Source organism: Geotrypetes seraphini, chromosome 7 (assembly GCF_902459505.1).
Source record: "Geotrypetes seraphini chromosome 7, aGeoSer1.1, whole genome shotgun sequence".
NCBI lineage: Eukaryota > Metazoa > Chordata > Amphibia > Gymnophiona > Dermophiidae > Geotrypetes > Geotrypetes seraphini.
Window position 1 is genome coordinate 178,767,732 of NC_047090.1, and position 23,968 is coordinate 178,791,699.

The following is a 23,968-nucleotide window of genomic DNA, read 5'->3' on the forward strand; positions in this document are numbered from 1 at the left end:
GGATACAGGACCCAACATGGTCCGCGTTTCGACAAATGCAAGCAGTGTCTCACTTCCGGTTCACCACACAATTGTTTCCCATGTACTCACCTTTATAAGACCCCCAGGGACCCCTGAAGAAGACTTTTTGTCAAAACGCGGACCGTGTTGGGTCCTGTATCCCTAGCGGACTAGGTCCTTTAAGGCTCTTATGTGGATGATTTACTTTTATGTGGATGGAATTATTTTATGTGGATGATTTTAGTGTACCTTTGGAACTTTGATACTTTCAAATAAAGTCCATTTGGGAACATCATCACTCCACAGTTTTTTTGGTTTTCTCTGGATTTTCTTCTTTGTGGATATTTTGGGGTCAGTTCCTTTTTTTTTTTTTTTTTAAGTCTTTATACGTGTATATTTTGACAAAGCGCGAATCTTAAAGTTTGTGTTGTAAAGGAATAAAGATCATTGTTTGAACATTTCATCTGGTTCCTTCCTTACCTCACTCTGTGCTATTTCTTTGTGTTCAGTGTGAGGTATTTCCCTCTTTTGCTTTTCACTTGTACCTCACAAGAATCCCAAATCAGCATCCATCCTTACTGTTGCTCAATGAATGTGGCCTACGCATGCTTAAATTCTCTCAGCTTTCCAGTATGTCTGCCGACAGACTACTCTGACCATGTCTGCTACCACTGTTCCCTCTAAGCCAGGAGTGTCAAATGTCATTCCTCGAGGGCTGCAATCCAGTCAGGTTTTCAGGATTTCCCCAATGAATATGCATGAGATCTGTTAGCATACAATGAAAGCAGTGCATGCAAATAGATCTCACGCATATTCATTGGGGAAATCCTGAAAACCCGACCGACATTTTGACACCCGTGCTCTAAGCTGAGTGCGAGTCCTCCACTTACAGTACTGCCAGTGGGTGGTGCTGTTTCAATATCACATTTTCAATAGGGAGGGACAGGCAATATCTGCAGGATTCCAGGGAACCTGCCTCTCCCTATTAACTTAAAACATAATATTTAAGCATTAAGCTCCACTGACAGCAATGGAAGTCTTCTGTTCAACTTATAGAGAACAATGTCTGCCTTCCATTCAATAAAAACCTATTTTCTCCTATTTCTTATGAGCCTTCCTCTTTTTAGCTTCAATTTCATTTTCTTTTTATATGGGAAATTACAGCTTATGGTATTTTATTGAAGGCTGCTAAATATTTAAATGTTTTTATCCTATCTCCCCTTTCCCTAGTGCGTTTTGTGCCACTCTGTATAATTTTGGTAGCTCGTCTCTGAAATACTTCCCTCTTTTATGATCTTACTAAAAGATATTGCCTCTCAGACTGAGCAGAGTACTCAAAACTAAAATACTGGGATGGCATTACCGCTTGTTCCTTGGCTGGTGAAATCTCAGTTCTCCATCCAACACACGTCTAGCTTTCCCCGGAGCTCTATTGCTCTGCACGGCAACCTTCAGGTCACTGGAGATGATTCTTCCTCCATCTCTCCCCTTTAGCAGATGCCACTTCTTGTCCTTCTAACTGATAAGTTGTTAATGGATTTTTTGTGTCCTGGATTCATAATACAGGTCAGTGAAGACATTGAGGCTTGTCCATAAAGTATCTTTTAGGAAAGCATTACAGTAAATTTTTTCCTTCTCGCTTGTGACTTTGGAATCCCCGGTGGCATGACCTTCCCTTCCGTAGTTCCCATTAAAGGTGAGATGTCATAATTGTCTCATACAGACAAGATGGAAATTCCTTCCCCCCATTTCACAATAGGAAGCACCCTAGAGTTTTATAATGTTATACTACTGGCCAATGTTTCTATTTGACAGAAGTAAACCCCCCCCCCAAAAAAAAAAAAAAATAAATTATAATCATCGGCCGGTAGTATGTTTTCATGACATAAAAGTGGCAAGTCTACAGTACATTACATAAAACTCTTACATGCTGCCCTTACTTTTACAGCCCAGATAGGTTAGCAATAAAATAAACCAGGTATTATTGTGAATTTACAAATTTTAAAAAAATCGGTTTTAAACCTGATGCTGAAGTTGATACATATTTGTGAAAAAAAGATTGAGTTTAACTAATTATCAAAAACTAATATTAATCAAAGGGTGGAAATTCTAGTGGTTGTGTTAGTCTCTCGTACCCTTGTCAATATTGTTAGAGCGGGGGGAAAAAGGCTTCAAGGGCTTGCGGGTGCCTAATGTTAGATAGTTCTTGTCAGGTTACCCTTAAGTGAGCAATCGTTAAGAGCATAAGAATTGCCGCTGCTGGGTCAGACCGGTCGTCCATCCTGCCCAGCAGTCCGCTCACGCGGCGGCCCTCAGGTCAAAGACCAGTGCCCTAAATGAGCCCATCTGCCTGTTTATCCCCTCAAAGAAGTGCAGCAAATTCGTCAAACACGATCTGCCTTTGCTGAAACCGTGCTGACTGGTCCTCATCAGACCGTGTCCGTCAAGGTGATCAAACAACCCACTGCACCTGTGTGGCTTTATCTTATTTGCTTTCATTTATTTATATATTTTTTTATCATACAGCGATGTTTGCTAATTATTGACAGTAAACGATTACTTAGCTTTTAGCTAAGAGCTGACGGGTGGCCACCGGTAGCAGTCCGATAACACCCTTATGCTTTAGCTTCTTGGCAACAAGAATGTTATAGAATACTTATGAAAATCAGCATTGGCACATCTAAAATTAAGCATCAACAGTTACGCCAACTTAATGGCTGAAGCTGAAACTGCCACTGAAACGCTCTAAAGCTCTGGCACACGAAACGGAGCAAATGGTTTTTTTTTGCGGCACATAATTGAAATTATAAAATTGCAAAACCAACAAAAATTAAATTTGGGAGTTATTTATTTAAAGGGCTCCTTTTGCAAAGGTGCATTAGGGCCTTAACAAGCGCAATAGCGCGCTAGCCACTACCGCCTCCTTTTTAGGAGGCAGTAGATTTTCAGCTACCGCGCACTATAGCATGCGGTAATTTTGTGCGTGCGCTAAAAACCCCTAGCGCCCCTTCGTAAAAGGAGCCCAAAGTTTTTCTATGGGCAACTGTAACAACGGTGAAATTAAAGTAGATAGCATTGCTAATCAGTGCGATGGATGAGCTTGTTTTTGAGTGGAAATTAACTGAAAATGTGGCTCATCTGCAGTCGTTTTGGGTTTTTTTTTTTTTCAATTTAATTTCTGTCGGAGCTGAAAATCCAAGTTCGCAAAGATAGGAAGATCCAAACGGTAACAAAGCCTTGATTGCTTTGTTGCTTAAATTATGATAACTACTGCATTTAAAAAAAAAAAATTACTTTACGTTAGTTTCCAAGGACCAATCCCATCAAAGAATGATGCATGTCAGGACGGTTGTATCCATACGCACATAACATTGGCAGACACTTGTGTATGAGACGTGCATGTCATCTGTTCTAGTGTATACTTATGAAGAGAATTTTAAAAAATAAAGTAAAATACTTATAATGACTGGTGTTGCCATTCAACAAATTACATATAATTGGAAGGATTGGAGTAGATTAAATTATAATTTTTGGTGGAACTTTTTATGTCATATCTATAAAATGGAAAGATTTATTGCAATACAGTGGGGATATTTCAGGAAATTTCAGGATGTGTGGGAACCATTAACAAAATATTGTACGGATTAGTTGACATTGTTTCCCTTAAATTTATAAGTTTAATAGTGAAGGGGGGGATATTTTATTATTACATATTGTATAAGATAATGGAATACATGGTAGGGAGGGGTGGGAAGGGGGGAGGGATAAGAGTTTATGTATTGTACCAATGATAGTTTTTAAGTGATGTATTTATTGTTATTTTTATTGAACATATATAACACTTATTGTAATTTTGAAAATGAAAAAAATAAATAAAATAAAATTCTGGATTCTCTTAGGGGCAAACCACTGTGCTATGACACACGGTTTGAGAGGCACTGGGCGAAGCAATGTATGTGGTATAAAACAAATACTGCACATCACCCTGCTAACACTGACCCTTGGATAAAGCATGGTGGGGGAATATTTGCTGCTGTGGAGACAGGAAAGATTAAGAAGATCCAGGCAGATCAGTCTGCCAAGGACCAGAGACCGAGGAGAAGATTCACCACCCAGTGAACAGACAACTAAGATAATGGTTTACAAAATCCGGAGTGGATTGAAACCGGTAAATGTGAATCAACATTACCATTCAGAAAGTACAGGAGATTACTAAGTAGTACATTAAAACAAATACAGTGGCACCTTGGTTTGTGAGCATAATTCGTTCCAGAAGCATGCTTGCAATCCAAAGCGCTCCTATATCAAAGCGAATTTCCCCATAGGAAATAATGGAAACTCAGACAATTCGTTCCACATCCCAAAAACTTGAATAGAAAATACAGTACAGTGGTACCTTGGATTACAAGCATGATCCGTTCCAGGAGCATGCTCATAATCCAAAATGCTCATTTCCCCATAGGAAATAATGGAAACGTGCTTTGATACATTCCCACCCCCCGAGGCCAGCGGCGCTGCTCTATCCCCCCTCCACGAGAACTGGCATTGCTCCCCCCTCCGAAGCCCCCCCCCTGCGATCCGGCACCCTCCCCGCCGTGATTGGGCACGCCTCCGCTGCTTCTTACTGTCACCTGGGCACCGGCATGTCCTGTGCGCTGGTGCCGATACCCGAAGATCGGCCTCCTCTTCTTGCTGGGCCTTGAGCATCTGCGCATGCTCAAGGCCTGTGAGTTCACGTTCTCACTGAGATCTCCGAGAATCTCGGAGAGAGCGTGAACTCGCAGGCCTTGAGCATGCGCAGATGCTCAAGGCCCAGCAAGAAGAGGAGGCCAATCTTCGTGCACCGGCACCAACACACAGGACGTGCCGGTGCCGGTGCCCAGGCCCAGATGACAGTAAGAAGCAGGGGGGGGGTGCACAATCGCGAAGGGGAGGGTGCCAGATCATGGGGGGCACTGCTTGCAAATCGAGGCACGCTCGGTGTCCGAGGCGCCGATTTTGCAAATGTTTTGCTCGTCTTGCAAAACACTCGCAAACCGGTGCACTCATAAACCGAGGTACCACTGTACTTGTATTGCAAGATCTCACTCGTTTCGAACAGGTCTGAATTGGGCATGATGCTTTTATTACGATCAGCCGTGCTCAGCGTGAGATGTGCGTATGTTGTGCGTGCTTGAACTGCGGGTGCATGTATTACGTTCAGACGTGATCAGTGATGTGACGTGCATATATTGGACGTATTTGACGTGACGCACGTATATGTGCTCTTACTGCATGACAACGCTCGTTTATCGAGTTACAATTTAAGAAAATGTTTTGCTCGTCTTGCAAAACACTTGTAAAAAAAAACACATTTTTTTCACTCAACATAGTTAAACTCTGAAACTGAGGGATATGATAAAAGCATTCAGTGTAGCTGGGTTTAAAAAAAAGGTTTGGGCAAATTCTTGGAGGAAGAGTCCATAAAATGTTAAAAAAGACCTGGGAAAAACTACTCCTTATCCATGGGATCGTTAGCATGGAATTTTGCTACCTTTAAGACTGTGCCAGGTATTTGTGGCCTGGATTGGCCACAGTTACAAACAGGATGCTGGGCTAGATGAACCTTTTAGTCTGATCTAGTCAGGCAAATCTTATGTTCACAAAGAAAGAACAACAGTGGAGTGGTGGAAGAAAAGAGTGGAAATCTTGAGTGTCTCCATCAAGATCTAAACCTGAAATCAATTGAAAATTTGTGGCAATATGTGTATGAAAATATGTTTAGATCTTTTTGGACCCCTGTTAGGTTACAAAGTTAGATAGTTCTAAATCTAATAGATGCTGGCACTGTCATCTTGATGTAGGGACACTGGATCATTTGCTGTACTATTGTCCCTTGATACTTAAATTCTGGAAATCTATTTGGAGCCAAATTATTACGATATTGGAAGTTCCATTATCGTTGTCATATGATATAATATTGTTTGGAACGATACTTTCCCCAAGAGACCAATCAATGCAAACCAGAATAAATTGCTCCTCCTCATGACAGGAGTAGCTGTGCACCTGATAAGGAAAAATTGGAAAAGCTCGGATAACTTAAATTATAGTTTCTGGTGGGAATCCTTATGCCAGATTTATAAGTTTGAAAATATTAATTCTTTACAGAGGGGACACTAGAGCAAATTCAAGGAAATCTGGGGCCCGTGAACAAAGTATTGTAAAATATAAATGTGAATTATTAACATTATTTCCCTTTGATTCATGAAAGATTGTTATACACGTCCAGGAGGGGAGGGAGGTTAAACAGCTCTATATTATTTGTTGGAATAGAGTGCAGTACAGTGGTGCCTCACACAACGAACTTAATTGGTTCCAGGAGCAAGTTTGTTATGCGAAAAGTTCGTTATGTGAAACGCGTTTTCCCATAACAATACATGTTAAAAAAAATAATTCGTTCTGCAGCATAAAATATGCTAAGATGACATAAAAAAAGATAAATTTGTCAAAATGGTGAAAATGGTGGTCTTGCTGAGGCCAAACTCTTTGACGAGGTCACACTGTTTTACCCCACATTCACTCCTTCTAATTATTTCCCGTTTCATTTCAACAGAAATCACCTTCCTGCTTTTTTTAGAAGCCATGATATATAAAAAATATTGAGTTTATCTTAAAAGGACGACTGTATACAGTGAGAGAGGGCAGTTAAGCGCAGTGACTAACGACTGCCTGCAGTGCCTGCGCGGAAGGATGCAATACATCGGCAGCTCGGGCAACTTCGTTGTGTGAAACGAAGTTCGTTGTGTGAATCAAGACATGAAGTTCGTTGTGTGCAGCGTTCGTTGTGCGAGGCGTTCGTTATGCGAGGCACCACTGTATGTTGTTTTACTTGATTGTTCATCTGTTTGCATTATGTATTTGCTTTCAAAAATGAAGAAAGAATATTAAAAAATAGAAGAAAATATGTGGCAAGACTGAAAACTATCGTTCACAGACAATGCCCCATCGAACATGCACCATCCTACTGTATACGGTCGCCAAACAACTTGTAGCTGGTTTTTCTAAAGGGGCTTTTTCTCAAATATGCAGAGGGTTTGAAAACAATGCAGTCACACATTTTTGCATTTTTTATTCTTAATTGCCTGATGCATATTATAGCACATAATTTATCACTTTGCCATCCTTGCACAATCCACCATCCTCTCCAGATTGGATTATTGCAACTCCATCTACTTAAGCATAACTAAGAAAAACCTCCATAGACTTCAGCAGATTCAGAACGCTTATTTTCGCAAAAAAAGCAAATTTCGACCATGTCTCACCATTCCTGTCCAAGCTTCACTGGCTTCCAGTAACGTCCAGGGTCCTCTTTAAACGTGCCTGCTTAGCCTTCAAGATCCTACACGGCATCCTTCCTCCCGTTATTCCACTCTTTTGGAATTCGTCAAACCCTAATTCCACCAGATCCTCCCAAAAATTAAAACTATCATTCCCTTCTACAAAAGGTATATCCCGCGCAGGAAAACTAGGAACATCCATCCCCTTTAGAACCACAGAACTCTGGAACAACCTTACCTCCCCGCTCAGGAATTCAAGCTCCCTCCAACTTTTCCGCAAACACCTGAAAACTTGGCTCTTTTCAAAAATGTAATACCTCCCCCCCCTCTGGTACCCTGGCCCCCTCTATACCCTCTTAGCTCCTATCCTATAACCCTTCATTGGAGTTCCTTTCTATCCTAATTCTGTAAACCGTGCCGAGCTCTACGCTTGTGGAGTTGGCGCGGTATACAAACCTAAGGTTTAGTTTAGTTTAGTATAATTGTTCTTTCATAAGAACGTAGGAATTGCCATAAGGGGACAGACCGAAGGTCGATCAAGTCCAGCATCTTTTTTCCAACAGTGGCCAACCCAGGTCCCAAGTACCTAGCGCAGTGTGTCGCAAACTGCGTGCTGCCCGCGATTTCAGGTGTGCCACGAGACACTGGGGAGGATAGGTGCCGGCTGACTGCCTACAAGACTTGGTGTCAGGTCAAAAGTGCGCCGGGGCAAAGGCGCTCCCAGACAATTGAGCGCAGCGCACGCCGCCGCGCCGCTCTAAATTACTGTTTTTAGTGCTCCGACGGGGGGGCGTGGGGGTAACCCCCCCACTTTACTTAATAGACATTGCGCCGCGTTGTGGGGGTGTGTGGGGGATTTGGGGGGGTTGTAACCCCCCCACATTTTACTGAAAACTTCACTTTTTCCCTGTTTTTAGGGAAAAAGTTCAGTTTACAGTAAAATGTGGAGGGTTACAACCCCCCACACCCCCACAACGCCCCCACAACGCAGCGCGATGTCTATTAAGTAAACTGGGGGGGTTCCCCAACAAAACCCCCCATCGGAGCCCCTAAAAACTGTAATTTAGAGCGGTGCGGCGACGCACGCTGCGCTCAATTGTCGGCGCACGCTTTTGTCTTTCGTGCCCTTGTCTATGAACCACAAGACTTGCCTCTCACCAACGCCTCTCCTTCTCTCCACGCGTCTTCCTTTACAGCACCCCCCCCCTCACTGCCGGCTCAGGGCCCGTCTGGAGGTCCTTCACGCATGCGCAGATGTCGACCTATTGTCATCGCATCGACGTCCACACACTTCCGGACACCTTGAGCCGCAGCCACCACATTTAGTACATTGCGGCTTGACAAAGTTTGCGAGACACTGACCTAGCTAGATGCCAAGTAGTAAAACAGATTTTATGCTGCTTATCCTAGGAATAAACAACAGATTCACATCTGACCTTTCCACTCCACTCGGTATTTTCTAGATCTCTATCGCGTCACCCCTGAATAGCCGCTTTAGCCTTTCCTCATAGGGAAGCAGTCACATCCCTTTTCATCGCACCTTTTCTAATTCCGCTATATCTTTTTTGAGATAAAGCGACCAGAATTGCGCACAGTATTTGAGCTGTGGCTGTACTAAAGAGCAATGCAAGGGCATTATAACATTTTCATCTTTGTTTTCCACTGCTTTCCTGATAATTCCTAACATTTTATTTGCTTTCTTAGCCACCGTTGCCACACATTGAGTTGAGATTTTCACTGATCCTCAATGATATCCTCAATGATAACATCTAGATTCTTTTCATGGGCAACGACTCCTAACATGGAACCCTGCATCACCTAGCTATATATTTATTTATTTATTTGCTCAACTATTTAGCCTGTCCTCCCAATGGATCCCAGAACGGGTTACAAAGTACATCATAAGAACATAAGAATTGCCGTGGTCCAACATGCTCAGCAGTCCACTCCCACGGCGGCCCTTAGGTCAAAAACCAGTGCCCTAACTGAGACTGGCCCTACCTGCGTACGTTCTGGTTCAGCAGGAACTTGTCTAACTTTGTCTTGAATCCCTGGAGGATGTTTTCCCCTATAACAGACTTTGGAAGAGCGTTCCAGTTGTCTACCACTCTCTGGGTGAAGAAGAACTTCCTTACGTTTGTACGGAATCTATCCCCTTTTAACTTCAGAGAGTGCCCTCTCGTTCTCCCTACCTTGGAGAGGGTGAACAACCTGTCCTTATCTACTAAGTCTACTAAGTCTATTCCCTTCAGTACCTTGAATATAATCGAGACAGGACAAAGATTACATAATTTACAATATAGACTTGACAAAAAACATATCCACTAAGCATCTCTGGTGAGAGTAGGTAGAACAACTTCTTATATAATTAATGAAGCTCACACTTGAATGCAGTTTATATTCTGTTCTTAGACAGCAAACTAAAAAGAAATGACCAAGGGCTCTTGTTTCATGTACAAAAGCCTGTATTTTTCCTTGGGTTCACTCAGGAAGAAAGGTAGAAAAGGAAATACTACTCTTTCCTCTTTGTATTGATTTTGAATTATGAAGTTGGTAAGTTAGGTCAGCTTGCAGCAACCCAAAAACCAGGGCATCTCTGTGAACTAAAATCACTGGATCTTTTCTTTGGGTGTTTTTATGGAATGTGATAATAAAAGGCAAAATTGCTGCTAAAATGGCCTTTGTGTCGGGCTTCCCTCAATGTAATTTCCATTAGTAAGAGAATAAAGAGAGTATGCACTTGGGATCGTTTTGCTCGGCAGCACAGAGTGAAAGAAGAGGTTATTTTATTTCTTAGCTCGCTCGCGCTCTCACCCTCGCAAAGAAATACTGTACGGCTTTTCAAAAATTATTTGTAGCAGGAATGTCTCCTGTCAGAAATGATCAGTATTCTGCTGTTTTGAAATGGTAAAATGATTGTCACCAAATTGAGAATGCAGTTGTAGCTCTCAATATACAGTTCATCTTTGTTGTATAGTGGTATCGAGGAATCCATTAGAAATGGGTTCAGATTATGTAATACAATTAAAAGTGCTATCTTTATTCAAATGGCCCTACTGTTTGTTCCAAGGATAGCTTTATTTCAACATCTTGGTAATCCTTTGTGGGAGTTTTTTTTAGTCTTTTGGATCTGGGCTGCTAGGCCTCTGAGGCAGTGGGAAGCAAAATAATGAGACAACAGCCAGGGGTTGTTTGGAAAACGGTATATTATATAGAAAAAGGCTTATTACAAATATAGAGCTTCTGTGTGTGTATGTGGCTGTCCTTCTGAAGACATGTGATCTGGGTCTGGAGAAGATGAGGGGGGTGAGAGAGTAGGGAGGGTATTTTCTATCTGGATAAATGATATGGGTGTGTGTGTGGGTGAAGAGAAAATAGATAACAAGAGAGAGCCAGGGGGTTGAAGCCAGTCTCTTTTATAGACCTGAATTCCCTTTATGTGTCATAATTTGGTTTCTAATTGACAAGGAGGGTGTGTTTATATGTGAAAAAGGAAGAGAAGAAGAAAAAGAGAGAGGTGGAGGGGTTCAAGTCTGTCTTTTATAGATTTGAATTCCCTGTTGTAGTATTTTCCAGTATAGTTTCTGTGTCACAATGTGGTATTTCTTTGATCTAATGCCCTCCATTGACAAGGAGGTGTGACCATTTGGAAGACCTGGTAGATGGAGCCAGGCTGTCTGGGTTCCTTTGTTATATTCAAGCACCTGCCTTTTACCATATCTTTTGAAAATCCAGGTAGAGAATGACACGGGGACAAATTTAAAATCATGTGTTTGAGGCTTGTGTAGATAAGGACAGAGCTTGCAGAGATTGGGCAGGGACAGAACTCAAGAGGATGGAGATAGATCCCATAGGGATGGGTACAAATTTGTCCCTGTGCCATTCTCTGAGTCCAGGGCTTGAAGGATACTTCCAAGCATTGGGCTTAAGACAGGTTGATTGTGACTAAAATGGCAAGAGCCATTCAGTCTATCTGTAGACATTCCCAAGAATCAGATTGTTTAAAATAATATCCCAGGAGCCTTTGCTGACCCTCTGGATATGCCAGCACAATGTAATGCTGAATGTTAATACTCAATAATAATACTTAGGGCCAACTCTGACCCACCCTTGCCTCCCTCTCAGACCCCTCCACAACTTGCTGTCAGTCTTCGATTCTCCATCAGTGTTAACATCAAAACAACGCTAAATCCACAAATAATTTTAAAACATTTTATTGTTCCTCCTCCCTCCCTCTCTTCATCCTGTCCCCCTCTGATCCAGTAATAGCTTTTACAAGGTGTTTTGAAGAGTGCTGAATACAGATTAAGATAGAAAAATAGTCTGATGTTCTCACAGGCTATCCCATTCCCTTCCACCTTTATGGCTTCCTTGTAGAACCTCAGACTTCCAGAGGTTGGAGTCTGTTGTTTGAAACCAAGCCAATAAGAATGCAGAAGGAAGATGGTGGACAGGTGGGGTATAGGGATATAGAGAAGTGATACTGTACACAGGGGGAGGGGATCATAGAATGGTGAGATGATGAAGGCAGGGCACAGGGAAAATATTAGAAAGAGAAGTATAGGAGAGATGCTTGTTGAACATGGGGGAAAAACATACATAGAGATGGGAGATGAATGGTGAACATGGAGAAAGAAGACATGTCAAATGGTCAGGAGACCCTGGCAAGTGAGTTAAGAGTAGACAGATGGAAACAAGGTGATGTGAAGAATAAAATGACTAGACAACAAAAGGTAGAAAAAAAATATTTTCTATTTTGTGATTAGAATATATCAGATTTGAAATATGGATCCTGCTAGAGCTAGTGTTAGACATAACTGGGAACTGCAAAGCCCAGGCTGTGCTTCTCTAGCTTCCAGCTGACTTAGGGCTCTCTCTGACCATGGGTAGTTGCCCTAGTTCCACTCCCCTAACACTGTTCCTAACATGTGTGACTGCGGTATTCTGTTAGCATGATTTTTCTATGTAGCATTCTGTAATAATTTGGCTTATACAGTTTTCTCGATAGTGGAGGGAAGACAGAGGTATTGTTGATCCTTGCTCTGTATTATTTGTGTTTATAAAATGACAATTGTACAGAATATTGTTTCTTATAAGTTCAATATAAAATCATAACTATTTGAGAGGCTTGTGCAGATGGGATCAGACGGTTTGCGAAGATGGAGACCGAGCTCGTGGGGACGGGGTAGAAATGGGGACCGAGCTCGCGGGGACAGGGCAAAGATGGGGACAGGGACCAAGCTTGCAGGGACGGGCAGGAGATAAGGGCAAATTTTTTTCTCGTGTTCTCTAATCAGCAGGTCAAATATACCCAGAAACAGGTCTAACATTTGAGGCACCAAAATGAGTGTTGGCCAATATAATTTATCGTTCCAGCCTGTTTAAGTTATATAGGTTACCAAGAACTTCTGAATCTTAAAACTGTTGTCCCCTCCGGTAAAACATCGACCATTATAGCAGCACCAGTCAGAATCCAAATCCCATTCCCCGGCATTCAAGGATATTGCACTAAATGCATCTGGATGCTTCGTGGAAGAGACACTATGAGGAAAACAAAATGTTCATCACTAGATCCAAAAATAAAAGATGTGGAAGTAAAATTAATATTCTCAAATGCTCTCTATCTTTAGAAAAACGTAACAGACCGTAATTACCGTTTGCTGGAGTATGATTATAGTATATCGACAAACAAGACATTTGTATGTGAAAGGCAACCAAGGACATGAGAGGAAAAGAAGGAAAATGTATATTTATCCAACTTCAGTGCTAATGTATCATACTCCCTTATAACTTTGATTTATCTGTTGTGATGCAAATATGCTACAGCAGAACAGATGTAAGCGTTCGTATCTCTTAAAGTACATTACTCCATATACAGTGCCAGAAAAGGATTGAGGGCTTTACTACTACTAACTTCTAACATTTCTGTAGCACCAATAAGGCATAAGCAGTGCATTTAAGAGATTGTCCCTGCTCAGTAGAGCTTACAATCTAATTAACAGACAACAGGAAAAGTTGGGGCTTAGGGAGTTTCTCAGTTGTCCACGACTGCATGGTCTTTTTTTTTTTTTTATGCTTGAGTTTATTATGCCAACAGGCAAATTTTAAAAGAAAACTCTCAAAATACTGGACTGGACTGCAAAGTTAGCCTTCATGTGCATTATTTTTTTACTTGGGCTGATCATTACTGACGTGGTCACCACATTAAGGGGCCATTTTATGTAGGTTAAAATGGCTTACTGTGGGACACAGGCATTCTGCAGTACGGTAAGTTTCAAATTGGCATGCGCTAATACCATATTTTAAAAAAATACGGGTTTGGTACTCGTGACTGATTATTCACGGTTTTATCCCCCTACCTCACTACAACTTTTTAAAGCCTCCACAACTTACTTAGTACCAACTCTGACCCACCCTTGCCTCCCTCCCAGACCCCCCTCCACAACTAACTTACTTAGGGCTGCCTGTTCACTTGAGAGAAGAAACTACCATATTTTTTACTCCATAAGACACACCCGACCATAAGACGCACCCTAGATTTGGAGGAGGAAAACAAGAAAAAAAAAACATTCTGAACCAAATTCTCCCTGCCAGGCTCCACACCCAACCCCACACTCCTTGCCAAGATCCGCACCCTATCCTCTTTCCCTGCCAGGCTCTGTACTCTGTCCCCCCTCTGGTGGTCTAGTGATAGGCCGGGACAGGGCAGGCAGGCCTAGTGGCTGGCTGGCTGGCAGGCAGGTAGGGACAGGGCAGGCAGGCCTCCCCCTCCCAGGCAGGCCCCCCCTCTACCAGGCAACCCCCCAGGCAGGCAGGCAACAGCCCTCCCCCCTCCCAGGCCTACCCCCCAGGCAGGCCTATCCCCCTCCCAGGTAGCCCCCTAGGCAGGCCTCCCCACTTCAGACCTCCCCACAGGAAGGCCTGACCTCTCCCTCCTTATTTTTTAATTCAGCAGGCAGGCCCCTCCCCCTCCCCCTACCTATTTTTAATTAGGCTGGGCAGCTCCCGGCCTCCCCCCTCCCCCATTACCTTTTTAAAATTCTGACGTCCTCCCTCATTGGACACGGCTGCTTGCCTGGTTCCCTGAGAACTGACAGCTGACGCGGCTGCTTCTGAATCCTCTTCCCTTGCAGCAGAGCAACGCACAAGGCTGCCGGCCTAGTCCCGTGCCGCTACCTGCGAGAGTTCTTAACAGGAGAGTTCTCGCGGGAAACAGTGCAGGACCAGGCCAGCAGCCTTGTGCGCCGCTCTGCTGCAAAGGAAGAGGACTTGGAAGCAGCCACGTCAGCTGTCAGTGCTCGGAGAACCAGGTAGGCAGCTGCATCCAGCGAGGGAGGGTGTCAGAATTTTAAAAAGGTAAAGACGCACCCTTATTTAAAGTGCGTCTTATGGAGTGAAAAATACGGTGGTCTAGACAGATTTAAAGGAAATCCTAAATGCTTTCCTTTTAAAGATGCATTAGAGCGGTTAAAGCTACAAGGTCACCAAATTATAAGTGTTTTAACCTACTGTTATTTATTTTTATGTTCTCCTTTCCTTATGCATTGTAATTCTTTCTCCTTTTGTTCCTGTCATTGTGTACTTGTCTGTGATTCAGTCTTGAATTCCCTGTTTTAGATTTTGTACTTCGCATTGAAATTATGATGATGCGTTGTAATCAAATTTTATTAAACTTGAAACGAGACTACCCATTTTGGTTGGGGAGAGTAACTTTGAGGTTTCAGCAGTGCAAGCAAGTCCTATTTTGTGAGGTTTGCATTTGCTTTTGTCTGTGTATACAGCAAGTCTGCCGCCTCAGCCTGTGAGAGCATTCAGACTGCGCTCAGCTCAAGGTCAAAGTAGATGACTGCTCTTCTGGCTGATATGATTAAAGCTCTGCTCGGTTCAAGGTCCAGAAATAGTTTGGCTGCTGCATCCTGAGCACTCTTCTGAATGGTTCATTTGAAGTAGAGTGTTGGCATTTCCTGTTCGGCCTCGGTGATACACGATCTCGTACTCTGTGGTATGTGAAATGCGACTGGTTGCCATGACGACGCAAAGCCTGCCCGGGCCTAGGAAGGAAGCGCTGCAGCCAGGATGCTTTTACGGGGAGATTTCAGACACAATTCCCTTGTTAAAATAATAAATGAAACAATGATTTATTTGCTGTGAAGCAGAGGCAGTGGTTGAGGGGAGCACAGATTTCTCAACGCCCCCCCCCCTCTCCCCCACCTGTTAAGGCTGCCTCTCTCAGGGAATGTTTTCCAGTTTTTTCTTTTTTAAAAAAAAATCAAGTGCACTTTATTATTAATGCTGTGGTAATGCTTACCCCAGCCAAATGTCCGGATGATAAGCCGGAATAGAAATAGTTCCATTTTGTTATGAGGAAGTTTTCCATGTCAGATCCACATAACATATAATGATGACTAAGATAGGTAGATATTAATAGATATACTGTAGATATCTGTGTGAGCTCCATGTTTCTTACTTATTTTATTTTAATTTTTTTTAGCCTGTCTTCCCAAAAGAGCTCAGTACGGGTTACAAATCAGGTACTCAAGCATTTTCCCTATCTGTCTAATGCACCTGGGGCAATGGGGGGAATACGTGACTTGCTCAGGGTCACAAGGAGCAGCGTGGGTTTGAACCCACAACCCCAGGGTGCTGAGGCTGTAGCTTTAACCACTGCGCCACACTCTCCCCTCTGTAAACTGCCAATGACAGATAAGGTGTGTGGGGCGTAAAAGACTGGAAAAGAAGAGAAACTGTCCCTCCCCCCCAGAATGGAGTTTCTGCTATTCCAGTATCTCTCTGTGACAACGGTTCTTGATTGACATTAACTATGGTATATAGAACATGCTGGGGCCATTCTCTTCCCTAAGCAACAGACCTTCTCGCCTCCCCCGCGTACCTTTTGAATTCCCTGGATCGGCTGCGTCCTGTCCCGGTTGACTTACGGCAGTCTTCGCTGAGCAGGAAAGCGGGATGATTGACCCTGGACCACCAGGGAATTGAAAGGTACGCAGGGGAGGCGGGAAGGGGGTAAAAATTGGCATTGTCGGCCTCAGGGGGGGAGGGAAGGGGGCATAGGGTGCAGAACCTGGCAGGAAGGGAGGGGGTTAGGTGCAGAGCATGACAGGGCAGGGGAGGGAGGGAGGAGGGCTGGGTGTAAAGCCAGGCGGGGCACTTGAATATTAACCCCCCTGGCTTTTGAGGGGGGGAAGGGTTACATTGGCTTATAGTTTGATTATAACCACACAGAAAACATTTATTTGTGTGTTTATACTGTACAAAACCTAGAATTCTCTCTGAAGAGTGATTAATACATATTTTAAAATAACTGGATAAACCTGACTTGTGTGTGTTTCTGTAAGCATTTTAGCAAGAATTTTGAAATTAGTCTAAACAGGAATATTCCTAAACTAAACTAAACCTTGGGTTTATATACCGCACCATCTCCACGAATGCGGAGCTCGGCACGGTTTACAGGAAGAAGGATGAGAGAGGAACTACAGTGGAGAGATTAAAGAGTTAGGTGTAAAGGGGGAAGGTGAGAGGCCTAAGAGGAGGGAAGTGTTACAGTTTTGAAAATAGCCAGGTTTTTAGGTGTTTGCGGAAGAGTTGGAGGGAGCTTGAGGTTCGGAGTGGGGAGGTGAGGTTATTCCAGATCTCAGTGATTCTAAAGGGGAGGGATGACCCAAGTTTGCCTGCATGGGAAATACCTTTTATGGAAGGGAAGGATAGTTTAAAAATTTGGGAGGATCTGGAGGAAGTAGGGGTTGGGGAGTTCCAGGATAGAGGGATAACGGCAGGAAGGATGCCATGTAGGATCTTGTAGGCCAGACATGCACATTTGAAGTGGATCCTGGGGATTACTGGGAGCCAATGGAGCTTAGACAGGAGTGGTGAGACGTGATCAAATTTGCTTTTCGCGAAAACAAGCTTAGCTGCAGCGTTCTGAATCCGCTGAAGTCTGTGGAGGCTTTTCTTGGTTAGGCTGAGCTAGATAGAATTGCAATAATCCAATCTGGAGAGGATGATGGATTGTACTAGGACTGCGAAGTGTTTTTGGTGAAAATAGGGTCTGACTTTCCTTAGCATGTGAAGGCTGAAGAAGCATTTCTTCACCAGGGATTGGAGATGTTCGTTGAAGGATAGAGAAGAGTCTAAGATGACACCCAGAACTTTGCTTGAGAACTCGAGCTGTAATGGGGGGCCGGAGGACAATGGGATGGAGGAAGGTAGATGGTCTAATTTTAGGCCGAGCCAAAGGAGTTTTGTTTTGGACTCGTTTAGTTTCATATGCATTGTGAATGCCCAGGATTGGAGGTTCTTTATGCATGAGGATATGTTCATGGAGAGGTTAGTGAGGTTCGAGTCGGTCTCAAGGAGGACGAGGATGTCATCAGAGTAAGTGTAAAGAGTTTCAAGGGGGGATAGTTGGAGTAGTTTCAGGGAGGACATGTAAATGTTAAAGAGGATTGGGGAGAGGGACACCACAAGTCGGGATCCAGAGGGAGGATGAGGTGCAGCTCATGTTAGCCATGTAAGAGCGGGAGCGCAAGAATTTGGAGAACCAATCAAGAACTATGGAGCTAATGCCTATCTCGGAGAGTTGGAAAATTAGAATGTCGTGGTGGACAACGTCAAAAGCTGCGGAGAGGTCGAATTGTAGAAGGACAGCAAACTTGTTACGAGAATGCAGTTGCTGAACCTTAGAGATTAGAGAGGCCAATAGGGATTCAGTGCAGAAGTTGGGTCTGAAGCCATATTGGTAAGGTAAGAGGATGGAGAATCTTTCTAAGTAGGAAGAGAGCTGGGTAGATATGATAGACTCGAGCAGTTTGGTGAGGAGAGGGATATTTGCTATTGGACGGTAGTTGGATGGTATGGAGGGGTCTAGGTCAGCTTTTTTCAGTAAAGGGGTCAATGCGATGTGTCCCATTTCAGTGGAGAATAGGCCTGATAATAGGGCAGAATTTATGAGTTTGGTAAGAGATGTGATGGCCTGTGCAGGGATTTTCTCAAATAGGTAGGAGGGAAATGGGTCCAGGATGCAGTTGCATGATTTTAACTTGAGGCAGAGTTTAAGGGTCTGAGAATCAGATATGAGCTCGAAGACAGTCCAGGATCTGTCAGCAGGGATGGGGTTGAGAGCAGCTAGGGTGGGGTTGGGTTCGGGGGGCACCAGAGAATTGTAGGAGATTGCAGGCGGGAAGGAGCGCCTTAAGGTAGAGATCTTATCATTGAAGAATTTTGCTAGGACCTCGGCTGAAGGAGATGAGGGAAGAAGGATGGAGTCATTTTTAATGGTTAGGGAGCGCCAAATGTTGAACAATGTGCCATTCTGGTTTTTGGATTTGGAGATCTTGTCTCCATAGAAGTTCTTCCTTGCTTTTTTTAATATTGAGTTGTAGAGTTTGATATTGACTCTCCAGGCCTGTCTGTCAGATGAGGATTTGGATTTTTTCCATTTTCGCTCTAAGGCTCGACATTTTTGTTTCAGGTCTCTATGGAGTGGAAGGTACCAAGGGGCTTTATGGGGATAGGTGATGGATTTAGTGGTTTGGGGGGCAAGGGAGTGGTAGGTGGACTTGGAAAGGGCGATCCAGTTGTGCCAATTGTTTTCAGAGTCTGCAAGCTTGGGAATGGAGGGGAGGAGGTTGAGGAATTTGGTCCAGAACAGATCGCTCGAAATTTTTTTCTGGAAGGTAATAGAATTGGGGGATCGGGGTGGGGATCCGAGATGAGACATGAAGATGGGGAGGCAGAAGGCCCCTAGGAGATGGTCTGACCACGGGATGTGTTCCCAACGGGTGTCTTCGGCAGACGTTTTATAAGCGGTGAGGTCGAGGAACTGGATGAGATCTAGGGTGTGCCCTTTTTCATGGGTAGGAGCGGATGTGGGGGGAGGGGGGGGGAGAAACCTAGGGAGATGAGGAAGTCATTGAATTCTATCGTGTCCTTGCTGGTGGAGTCGTCAAAGTGGAGATTAACGTCTCCGATGATTAGTAATCTTTGGAATTTGAGAAAGGCATTAGTTATGGTCTCGAAGACAAGGTTAGAGGAATTGGACCAAGGGATAGGTGGACGGTATAGTAACAGAATGCCCAGTGGGTGAGGACGGAGCTCATCATTGATTGAGGCTAGCATATATTCTAATGAAGCGTGGGTGCCTCTCTCGAGGAGCTGGACATCAAAGAAGGATTTGTAGAGGAGTGCCAGGCCACCTCCTTTGCGGTTGATTCTGGGTGAAAAGAGGCCTTGGTAGCCATGGGTGCAGAGTTCGTTTTGTGTGAAGAGGTCGTCTTTTGAGATCCATGATTCTGTGATGCACAGGAATCCAGGATCAAGGTCCTCAAGGAGGTCCTTCAGAATTTGAATTTTATTGCATGCGGATCTGGCGTTGCAGTAAAGGGTCGGGACAGGGGTGAGAGAGTTAGAGGCATGGCAGGGGAGGTTAGCATGGGGGACAGGCTTTAGAGAGGTGGGATTGACTTTGCGGGGGTTTTTTCTGGTGGGGTGATTCCTGGGGCGCGTCAGGGTGGGGATTCTGGTGCCAGGGCCAGAATTGTGACTATTTGAGGAGTCGAGCAGGTTGGGAGAGGGAGGGTTCAGGCAGAGGGAGGTGTTGAGAGATGAGCAGAGCAGGAGTATAAGGACCCAAAGGGGTGGCTTCATGGTGGGTTTTTTTTTTTTTTTTGGTCAGAAAAGGGCTTTAGCAATGGGCAGAGACTAGTAACTGGACAAATTCCAGCGGAGGGGCTTAGCGATGGCTAATTGGGTAAGAGCCTTTATAATGCAATCAAGTAAACTGTGCAGATCACGATGGAATTTGAACATGGGAGACTTAAGCCAGGCAGGCAGAGTGGAGGCAGCGGACTGTTCAGCAGGGGCTGTAGGGGGCGGAGTTGGTCTCCTACATCGGCCAATTCTTTCCCTTGCGGTGGCTGGAGCCGAAGAAAGGCTGAGCAGGAAAGATAGCAGCTTTGGTATGTACTTGAGGACTCGGTGTTCCTCTTGTTTTTTGAATTATACTTGGTAGGGAGTTGGACAATTGTTGTTTTGAGAGCTGTGTAATATTTGACTCTAAACCCATTTAGCCCGAGGGCTTTGACTAAGGTTAAGCTTTTGATAGCTTTTAAAACCTCTTCTGTTGTAATATGAATATTCATTTTGTAAAGGTACTGAGTCGAATTATGAAATGTGTAAATTGGGAAAAAAAAAATCTTGGCTGACTTGAACTGGTCAGTATTCAGCAGGTGATGGAAGCATGTCACTGACTAAAGCAGTCTCGAATATTCAATGCTGAGCCATGTTGGGGCACTGGCACTGAAAAATCAGGTATAACTGACTAGGGGCTAGCCACCAGCACTTTTCTGAGTCCTAACCAGTATTCCTCTGGGACTCACATAAGACACTTAGCAGGTAGGGCTGTGAAGTTGAAGTTAGAAGCAATTTTGGTTGGTTTGGAGTCGGTAAAGATGTACCGACTTGTCTCCAAAATAAAAACTTACAGCATTATAACATATGGTAAACTGATAATTTTATACTTGCAAAGATATACTCGTACATATCCAGAAAAGAAACATTTCAAGCCTAATAGGCTCAGTGGTTAAAGCTACAGCCCCAGCATCCTAAGGTTGTGGGTTCAAACCCACGCTGCTCCTTGTGACCCTGGGTAAGTCACTTAACCCCCTTCCCCCTTTCTCTAAGGTACATTAGATAGATTGTGAGCCCACTGTGACAGACAGGAAAAAATGCTTGAGTACCTGAATAAATTCATGTAAACCGTTCTGAGCGCCCCTGGAAGAACGGTATAGAAAATTGAATGAATAAATAAATAAATAAATATCAGTAGGTGCTGGAGTTGGACTCTGAATCAAAGTTGGACAGTACAAAACTAGAGAAGTAGGAGTCGAAGTTATGGTGTACCAACGCCAAAGCCTTGTTACAGGGTCCCAGCTGAATATCAGATCTACAACCTCACATTATCACCCATTCGGGGACAGGAGAATACCTACTGCACCTGAATATACACCATTTTAGTAGCTTTTGGGCTTGCAGGTGATATAAAATAAATTAAAAAATATATATCAGCTGGGACCTGAATAATATGGCCTGTCAGTCCAACCCCCACCCCCTTCCTCAGTTCTGATCCCACTCAGAGTTCCTCTGCATCCAAACTCCAACTACATTTCCCTCACCCTCAGGACTTGCCACTCTCAGGACTTACCAGCAGTGATCCCTGGTAGTCCAGTGGGATGGGACAGAAGCAGTCCCTTGCCACTCCCATTCTATAGGACTCTGGGTTCAAAATGCTGAAAGTGACCCCTAATGGTAGTCTTGCAGTACTACTATACATATATGTGTTGACAATTAACCTGAAAATGTCAAACTTAGACCTGGATACCATGGGAAAAGAAGCATTTCCAACACGAAAGAGCTGTTTTCTAACAATCTGGCATTTCTCTGGCTGGGCAGTAGGTTCATGGTAAAAAATTGTACATATTACTAAACAAAATATAGAAGCTTGCGAACATTGCTCCTACTGATCTGTTCAAAACAAAATGCCCAATAAGCAGGGTGTTACAGCTGCTGCTGTGTTTCTCTGTCTTGGCTTTACAGGCCATGTTCCACAGCAGTATCTTTGGCTCCCAGCAGGCCTCATGTTTCCATCATAGCTTATCAAATCTCCTGAAATGAAGCTGTCAGAGAGAGCAGAAAAAGAGAAGTGAGGAAAGCAGTACCATATTGTAATGAGAATGGAACATCTGGCTTCCCAGAATCTGGAGTCTCTGATCCTACGCACTGTGAAATATAAAGCGAAGAAGGACTTCAGGATATTAAAAAAATCACTAGAGTTGTAGACGTTAAGAAACCAGAATTCCTATGATTCTTCCTTTTTTTTCTCTCTAAGCATAACAGAAGCAGACAGTCACAGCTCTGAAGTACTTTTATGCCAATTAGAGACAAATGCATTGGTGTTTTCTTGTGAGTCTAGTTACTTATAGCTGTTTTCATTCTCAGTTCTGTCACCAGGGCATAAGGCAGAAAACTGAATTCCCGTCTTTAAGACACTCCATATTAAAAGCTTTCATTTAATAGGACAAGGGAGTAACGTTTGGTATTCTATTTTGTTTTTTAAATAAACTGGAAACCCTCCCCCCAGTTTATTTTTCATTTCATTTACAACCTCCCCTTCCTCCTCAGCTGACTAAACACACTGCCAAACCAAATCTAAATAGTTGCTCCTGGTGTGCTTCTAAATTCCTTAGCAACTGCAGCAGATGAATCCAGAGACTAATGAGATAGCACACACTAGCAGGTGGAGCTAGAGAAACTGATTAACAGATGGTCCTGTTGGCTAGCACACCTCCTGCTTCTTCAGTATGCTCTATCTCCAGCAGGCGGACGGTCGCTATTCAACTAGCTCCTGAATTCTGGCTGTGACTGGGCAATTCTTTTTCTCCTGTTGAGGTTTCTCTTCAGCGAGACAGGGGTGTCCCGTCCCCTCCAGGTCCCTGCCTTACCCTCCCTCTAGTGACTTGAGGGTTTGCATTAGTCTCTTTTTTTTTTTTCTTCTTCTTTCCCTGAATTGTCAAACCCTCTCCCCCCCCCCCCAAAAAAAAAACAAAAACAAGTTAGACCACAATTGCTTTAGTTCTGTTCTACTAGTGCTGAGCAACCGGCATCTACCGGCACTAATAAAGAGCTTGTGAGTATCTATTTTCTGTCATTGTTTGCAATGTGAGTTAGTCGTTGTGTGAGTGCAACAATTATTAGTTTATGTGTAAAACGCTCATATTTTGTTGGGCAGTTTTAGTGGTAGAATTGAGGTTTGCGCAGGGATTAAGTGGCGGATAATTTCTGAGTGTGTGGAAATAATTTATTGGTGGGCTCCATATGTGTATTTAACAAACAGTTGAGGAACAAAACTTTTCTCGCGCTCAGGCGAAGCGCGCATGTTCTCCTCCGCTGGCTAAACACACTGCCAAACCGAATCTAAATAGCTGCTCCTGCCCATTTCCTCTTGCATTTTACCATAGGGACCTTTTGAGCTTCCCTGGGATGTGGAAAGAAGCAGAAGGAAGGATGGCGCAAGTCTGGGTGGGGACTTTTTCCAAGTTCGGCAGTATGAGTGTAATTCTGTCAGTGCGTCCATTTGTAGGCACGAAGAACGCATGCAAATGAGCAGAATAGTATCCCATTCATGCATATGTGTAGGGGTTACCAGATTTTGCCTTGGAAAAAAGCGTTCCGCCCCCCCCCCCCCCAGCTCCACATAACCCTCGTCTCTTCGGGATCGCGGCTGGAGGGCATCTGCACATGCGCGGAGGCGGTGGAGTGACATCAGACGCATGTGTGTGATGTCGCCGCCTTGCATCCATGCATGCGCAGACGCCCTCCAGACATGGCCCCAATCTCGGCGCTTTTCAAAACCTGTACAAAGTGCCGGATTTTGAAAAGCCATCCGGACACCTGGACTGTCCTCTAAAAAGAGGACATGTCCAGGTAAATCCGGATTTCTGGTAACCCTACATATGTGCCCTCGCATGTAAACAAATGCCAGTAATGCATTATGCAGCTGTACACTTTTGTATAAACTGGTGTTGAAATGTAATGGCACGTCATATGAAGCAGGGCCTACATATGGGTGCAGTGTGGGCAGG

General features: G+C 43.9%; 1 protein-coding gene across 7 annotated transcripts in view; it reads left to right on the forward strand.

The window, feature by feature from the left end:
* The window catches only part of FOXN3 (forkhead box N3), a 617,803-nt gene that overhangs the window by 487,602 nt on the left and 106,233 nt on the right, over positions 1–23,968 (forward strand). The gene's annotated exons all lie outside the window — the stretch shown is intronic.